The sequence below is a fragment of the Lepidothrix coronata genome, unplaced genomic scaffold (genome assembly GCF_001604755.1).
Source record: "Lepidothrix coronata isolate B3197 unplaced genomic scaffold, Lepidothrix_coronata-1.0 Scaffold280, whole genome shotgun sequence".
NCBI lineage: Eukaryota > Metazoa > Chordata > Aves > Passeriformes > Pipridae > Lepidothrix > Lepidothrix coronata.
Window position 1 is genome coordinate 635,581 of NW_016690460.1, and position 7,622 is coordinate 643,202.

A 7,622-nucleotide genomic window follows, 5' to 3' on the forward strand; every position below is an offset into this window, starting at 1 on the left:
TGCCTTTCACATATATATGCTAAAAAAAAAAAAATTATGACACCAATGTGTGATCTGATGCAAGAGTCTGACTCACACATTCAGCCTGATGACAGGCTCCACTAGAAGTTCCATGAAAGCAAACGGGACAAAATAAAAAGTTTGGAAATTAACCGGCTTCCTGCGTAGGTTAGTAGGTGAGGTACAATTACAAGATATCTAAAACTAAATTTCAAAGGGACAAAAGGCACAGTCTCACACAAATTTTGCACCCTTAATCTGTAACTTAACCTGTAACTCTCAGCCAAGGTTTCAAGTCATTCTAGAAGCACAAGTGCACATCTTGCTCATTCATTCGGTTACTCACAAATTATACACACAAACTGTCTAAGGCCAGGGATATTGGCTATAAAAAAGTACCACCTAGTTATTCCCCAACCAAAATAACAGCACAAGGCCTTGACTCATTGATTAGTCTGTTACTATGCAAGGCACAGAATTTTCCACAGCCATTTTCATCAGTATCCTCAGTTCTGAATAAGCACAGCTTTTTAATTTCAAGTATATTTTTAATTGTAAATAAATTGTGATAATTGAACAAGCCTCCATACTTCACTAAGCTGACAACTGAACCTGCTCAAACTGAAAAATCAGTGGTTTTTTTCCAGAAGAACTGCAATTTGAAGAAATTGAAGAAATTTTCCAAGCATAGCTACGCAAGAATTGGGAGGGGAGAGGGAGCATAAATTTTTCAGGTCACCATTTCTTTCTACCCGTAGGCTTTGCTTCAGCCTGACCTTCCCTCCTAATCTCCCAAGATCTGCTCTTTCTGCCTTGTTCAGTATGGTCAGTGCTAGATTTCGTCATTCCTCTGATCACTGGTAACTGGTCATCCTTCCCCACTGTCCACAAAACCCTGCAAAGTTTTTTCCCAGTTATTTGGATAAACAAAAAGCTTCAGAAAAGAAAGGAAGAAGAGGTAGTCTTCTTCACTCTGTATTAACCTCAGCAAATAGTCCCACAGGAGAGCAGTCCACCATAAAACAACAACCAAGCACCATCTGGCAATCTCAAAGTTAATGCTCAGGGCTCAGCGGGAACCTGTCTGTGAGGTGCATCATGCTCTCTGCTCCAATGCCCTCCAACCAAACTGAATCTGGGCCCTTTTTCTTATTGTTTACAGAGACCTGAGGAACCTTTACAAGAGACATGTCTGAAACTCAGCTCCTGGTGCTGCCTCAACACACAGATGAGCTTCTTGTGGAGCTTTTCTTCGTTTGCCTGGAAACTTGGAAATAGCAGCTTCAAGTCCTTGTCCATTTTCAGCAAACAGGCACTTTTCAGACATCAAGGAGTGTTTCCATTCCAAAGCCACTCCTCAGAATTCACTCTTACTGAAAATGATTGAAGTTGAAAATACTGTTTGAGATGTAAGGCTTAAAACTACCAAAACAACCACAAATTCAAACAACCATGCATTGAAATTATATATCTGAGAATCTCTTATTTTTACAACTATCAGTGAATGACCATAATCTCTGGTTTTATCTTTTAAGGTAGGAATAGGAAGGAGGAAATCAGATATGTTCTTCATTTGTACGTAATAGTACAACTGCAAGCCTACAAGAAGTTGCAACTAAATAAAGGATAGGTTACTAACTTCAACAAGAGGTCTTGGTTATTCTCTAGGTGGATAAGTGACATTTATAGCTGATTTCAGAGTTAACTGATCCAGATGTCCCAGATCAAAGTGCAGCATTGCTTTGAGCAATGCTCCAGTGAATATATGATCAAAATATGAAATATGATCATTATCTGAAACCACAACCATCAATAATTATCTAGTCTTACCCTGGAAAAAACCTTGACTTTACAACAGGTTGTTAATTTCCCAACTATGGCAATGTTATCCTCTAAAATTTTTGGTTATCCATGCCAAATACATGCATCCCTGATCTTACAAATCAGCTTGATTGCATGCAAACTTTACCATCCAACAGAATGATGCAGTAAAACACACTGTCAGGGCAGTCACAACAATTGTGATCATACTCCAAAGTCTCCATCACCCGATAGTCTGGTCACCTCAAACAACAACTTTTACTCAATTAACCCTTTGTTCCACTTAATCTCTCATTCATGCAATGCAGGCATACCTCACACAATCAATTTATATTTATATTGAAAACCATATTCAGCTGGAGACTGAGGCCGGCGACCTGGCAGCTAACTGAATTTTGCTGATGCTGAAGTTCTGTAAGGACTGGAAGAAGGAGTCGTGACTTTCATCCTGTGTTAATGAAGGTTTTCATCACTGAAGAGAGAACTCTCTGCCTAAGAGAATTTAAGTGTTTTATAACTTTCATTGAACTTTGTGTATGAAATGATGGCTCCTTCAAAGCCCAAGGAAGACTTCCAATAATGCGTAGTCAATGCTAAGTTGTATAGTGCTGCCTTCAAGTTCATCATGGCTAGGCTTCATGAACGAAGATTTGGGAAGGCTCTATCCACATTTGCTACAGGCACGCTGGTGGTTTATGAGGCCAATACGTGACAGACATATCCGATTGCAAAAGGCACAACAGAAAGATTCCTTAGATGGTGTATTCTGCAATACACGGTTCTTTCTGCGTTGCCTTTTTTCCTCGAGAGTGATCCTGCGTGTGTTCTCGAAGGAGACAGCTGCGTTATAGATGGTGTGTCTCCAGGCCTCCCAATTTGAGGCCAGAGTAGACCAGTTATGGTGATCAATATGGCCGAGGTTGAGATGTTGTTTCAGGGAGTCCTTGTATCTTTTCTTCGGGGCTCCTCTCATGCGGCAGCCAGTGGCAAGTTCACCATAGAGCAGGATCTTAGGGAGGCGGTGGTCCTTCATCCTTGAGATGTGCCCTGCCCATCGCAGCTGCGTTCTCAGTAACATGGCCTCAATACTTGTGACAGCTGCTTGCTCTAGAACAGATGTATTGGTCACATAATCTGACCAGGGGATGTTTAAGATTGAACGGAAACAGCGTTGATGGAAGCGTTCTAGGAGACGTAGATGGTGGCGGTAGATGACCCATGATTCGGAACCATATAAGAGAGTAGACAACACTATGGCTTTGTAAACACTGATCTTGGTGCTTTTCTTCAAGTGTTTATTACGCCATACTCTTTTGTGGAGTTTTCCAAAAGCACTGTATGCCTTTGCTAACCTATTGTCTATCTCTCCGTCGATCTTACCATCTGAGGAGATGAGGCTACCAAGGTTTGACGAAAACAACCAAGAAATCCAAGACTTGTTGAGGAAGAAGAGAACCGCCCACCAAGCACACCTTGCACTGCCATACTGTCATGCAAGAAAAACCGCCTTTCGTCTCGCATGCAGCAAGCTCCAACAGAAACTCCGTGACATCCAGAACAAGTGGTCGATCAATCTTGCTGAAAAAACTCAATTATGCGCAGATACAGGTGATCACAAAGGTTTCTATGAGGTCTTGAAAACAGCATACGGGCCTACATACCAGGTGCAAAGCCCTCTACTCAGTGCTGATGGTCAAACCCTTCTAACAGATACAACCTCCATTCTGAATCGATGGTCTGAACACTTTCAGACTCTCTTCAGTACCAACCATGTAGTCCAAGACTCAGCAATTCAGTCCATCACACAACAACCAGTAAAGTATGAATTGGATACTGCCCCCACTTTGGGAGAAACCCTCAAGGCCATACAGCAGGTGAAAATCAGCAAGGCAGCTGGGGTTGATGGAATTCCACCTGAAGTCTGGAAACATGGGGGCCTTGCACTCCACACCAAATTTCACGAGTTTGTGGTGCGCTGTTGGGAGCTCGGTGAACTACCATCAGACCTTCGTGATGCAGTCATCATCACTTTGTATAAGAAGAAAGGTATTAAATCAGATTGCTCAAACTATCATGGTATTACTCTGCTCTCCATTGCTGGCAAAATCCTGCCTTCAAGTTACTGTAGAGTTAAATACATGAGCAGACCAACAGAGAAGCCTTTTTTAACCAGACTCCACAGAGTTTAGGTTACTGCTTTAAAATATAGAAAAATCATTCACAAAAACAAACAAACAAAAAAAAAAAACCAAAAACAATGACCAAAAACAAATCCCAAAAAGAAAAATCAAACAAACAAAAACCATAAACCACAAAAAAAATTAAGAAAAAACACTCTAGAGGCTATATTTTTATTTTCTTGTCAAATCATGCAGCTTCAGCACCCATAAATAAATTACCACCCATTGTAAATCACAGATATTCCAGTCAAAAAAATCAAAATCCTCTACGTTTTTAGACATATCCACTTCTTATGGTCTAATGAAATTTGATGTCTTCTAGTAAAACAATTGAGTTCTAGAAATTTTGTAACCTTTGTTTTAGCAGAAACAAATGTATTCAGAGGGACTAAGGAAACAGCATTTTGTGTACTATCAGCAGCAGTAGGTCCTGCATTAGGTACCAACAGTAGCCAAACATTTATCTAGGCAATGAAACAAGCAGTTCAGTCCAAACCAATAGCATCATTTCACACACTAGCTGAAGGCTACAGTTCTTAAAACTCAATTTATTGCTCACAGAATTTAAAGAAATTGCTAAATAAAATAAAATTGAAAAAAATCCCAACCCCAAAAGAACATCATTAAGAAAGTATTCAGATGACAACTATTTTGAACATCTGAAGATCAGAGAGATGCTTTCTAATGCCAGAAAAAAAATTACCATGTCTGCAGGATTAGTGAGAATATTCAGCAGAAATTAATATCTCCTGGATTTTGTTATCAAAGACATTGCTGTCACAATTTACAAGGTGATATGCAAAGAACAAATTTGTTACAAAACAACAGGAGAAAAAACAATGTGTGTGTGAGAGAGGGGAGATTACACAGCCAATTTCTGCTGTTAAGTAAAAGCTTTTACGGAATAAAACATTAAAAGAAAGAATTCACACAGGGAGGGGGAAATAATTTAAGACTTGCATTGGGGAAGGGTAATACATCAGCTATTATTCTCCAGCAGTATTTGCATCCTGAAAGAAAATCGGGGATTGTGTGGAACTCCCAATGCAGGGCATGCAGAGGGCTGGCAAGATCAAGATAACATTCCATATAGCCAGTCATAAAAATTGGCTCTGTTTATCTCTGAAGTTGGGGTTTTTTTCAGAGAAATACATGTTAACAGATAAGATTTTACTCCCACAATTTCCTCCCTCGTGAAGTGTTTCTTCCCCACTCTTTTGCTTCCAAATTCAGATGACCAAATGTTATCCTAAATTACACTCTTCCCAGGCTCCATGTCCACAGAATGCACTCTTTGATCACTTTCGCCCTGGATTTATATGGTTCAATACAGATGCACAAGTTAGAATCAATAAGTGAGCTCTTTAGAACAGGAACCAGCCTAAGACTGCTTTCCTGCCAGGGTATCTGGGACTAGTTTTTGGTCAAGTGCTAGGTATAAACAAAAGACTACAATGGCGTATATTCAAATCCCAAACTCATGAGGAAAATCTCCACAAATACATGAATGAGACCAATGATTTAACCAGGAAAGATATTTGGTATATCAGAGAGAGCTGCTGTATGAATCTTTGCCCTGGACGTACTGAAAGGCTTGAGCACGGAGGTACAAACAATGTAGGAATTGTACTAACACTTGATTACAATCACCTCTGGATTGTACAATCACCTATGGATCCATAAAGTAGATTTACCTATGAAGACTGAATTAAACCTGAAGGGGATTAAGAAATATAGAACTGTTAATTTGCTATTTTTATTAAAGAACAACAACAAAAAAAAAAAGGTGCCAAAATGCTATAATGGTATTACTATCCTCTGAACAGAAGTGTCTAACCTGACTCTGTTCTCACAATATAAATGAGAAGTGCCCCCACAGGAGGCAAAGGACCTATAAAATCAATGTAAGGAAGGTCAGATTATGACCTTCCTCATTTACCATTAAGGCACTTGTGGTATTTTGGATAGATCATCACTTAGTTGTGACATTCTGTGCCTCACTGAAAACGTGGGCTGAATGAACACTTGAAGAGTAACAGTCTAATATCCAGCAGCAGTTAAGGAAAAGTCAATCCATATTTTTAATTTCCAAATTGAAGTAATTCCCCCTCACCTGAGAACCTCGCAAGGTCACAGCACCAGAACCTTTGCCACACTGTGAGGAGCAAAGGGGTGTTTTGAGAGGGTCTGGAGTTGGTTTGGGGTTTAGGTGGAGTTTTTTTGCTATTGTTGTGTGTTTTGATTTTACCATAGTACTTACTTATTAAAGTACAGCAGTGAGAAGGAACCAGTAATAAAAGTGAGAGACATAAGTGGGTGACAGGGATTCCTGCTTGCTCCTTTTCCTTCCCTCCCCTTCAGCCTCATTTGCCTTGTGCATTGAATTTCACAGAACATGCCTCTGCATTACACTGACTCCCTACCTAAAACTCAAGTTTGACTTTCAATCACCAACCTTGCCAAGGTAAGAAGAAAACTAGTTATCTTTGTATGGTGACTTAGTTTAACAAGATTACAACTTAGAAATTAAGAAACTTCAGGTGGAAGGGTAGAAAAGGAAAAAACCAGCTTTTTATTAACAAAATCTGAATAAACAACAAATGGTGCAATCAAAAACTTTCAGAAGAAACAAAACAAAGTCCCAATTCCCCAGGTGGGGAGAAGAAACCCGTGGCAACCCGGGGGGGAGGGGGGCTGTGAGGCAGGACTGTCCTGGCAGTTCAAAAGCTGCTCGCAGCCACGTGTTCGCGGCCAGCAATGAAAAAGTGCTTTTTCCCACAGGCAGTCCCTAAAGCAGAATACCTCGCTCTGAGATGGGTCGGTCTCTCTCTCTCAGTCGTCCTCCGCGAGGTGTCCCGTGGGGAAAAAAACCTTCCTCTCAGGAAAAGAAAAGGCGGCCGAAAACCGTGCTCCTGCTCTGTCCAGTCCGTGGTCCAAACCCGTAAACCCCGAACACAGGACTCCCCAGCTTCCCCGAGACAGCTCCCGCTCTTCCCGCTCCCGCGCTGCGGCCCCGCTCCGCCCCCATCCCCCCAAGAAACAGATTGGGGTGGGGACGGGGGATGGGGGACGGTGACGGGACCCTAGGAGGGGAGGGGAGGGGGGGGGAATTCCATCATCTCTTTTCAAACCTATGGCATATGGTGACTCAGGTCATCTCTTCCTTTGCACTAGTGGGAAATGACAGCTCCATTTCTGGACCCTGTTTTGTCTTCTTGCCCTAAAACAGCTGACTCCTCAGAAACTCCCACCACTGAAGTTAGAAAAAGACAATTTTCTTTTCCAGGTCATCCTTCTTGACAGTGCTGCTTTTAAGACCTATAAAATATCTTTGAGAAAATCCTCACTTTGAAATGCGGTTTATTGTCAATAACATGGCTGCAAGTCAACAATATAAAACAAGCAACATGACCCCGCAGAAACAGCAGATCTCTCCCAAAGAAGATTTCTGTTACAGACAAGATATAGAAATGGGAAATATTTCTTACTCTTCATCAATTCCAGACTTGCTACTTATCTTTACCCAAAGTACAAAGTTGTAGGGTTATAGAATATAAAATCCACTACAACACAATCAGTGTGCAAAACCAGGGCTCCCTCAGCAGGCAAATATACCTGAAA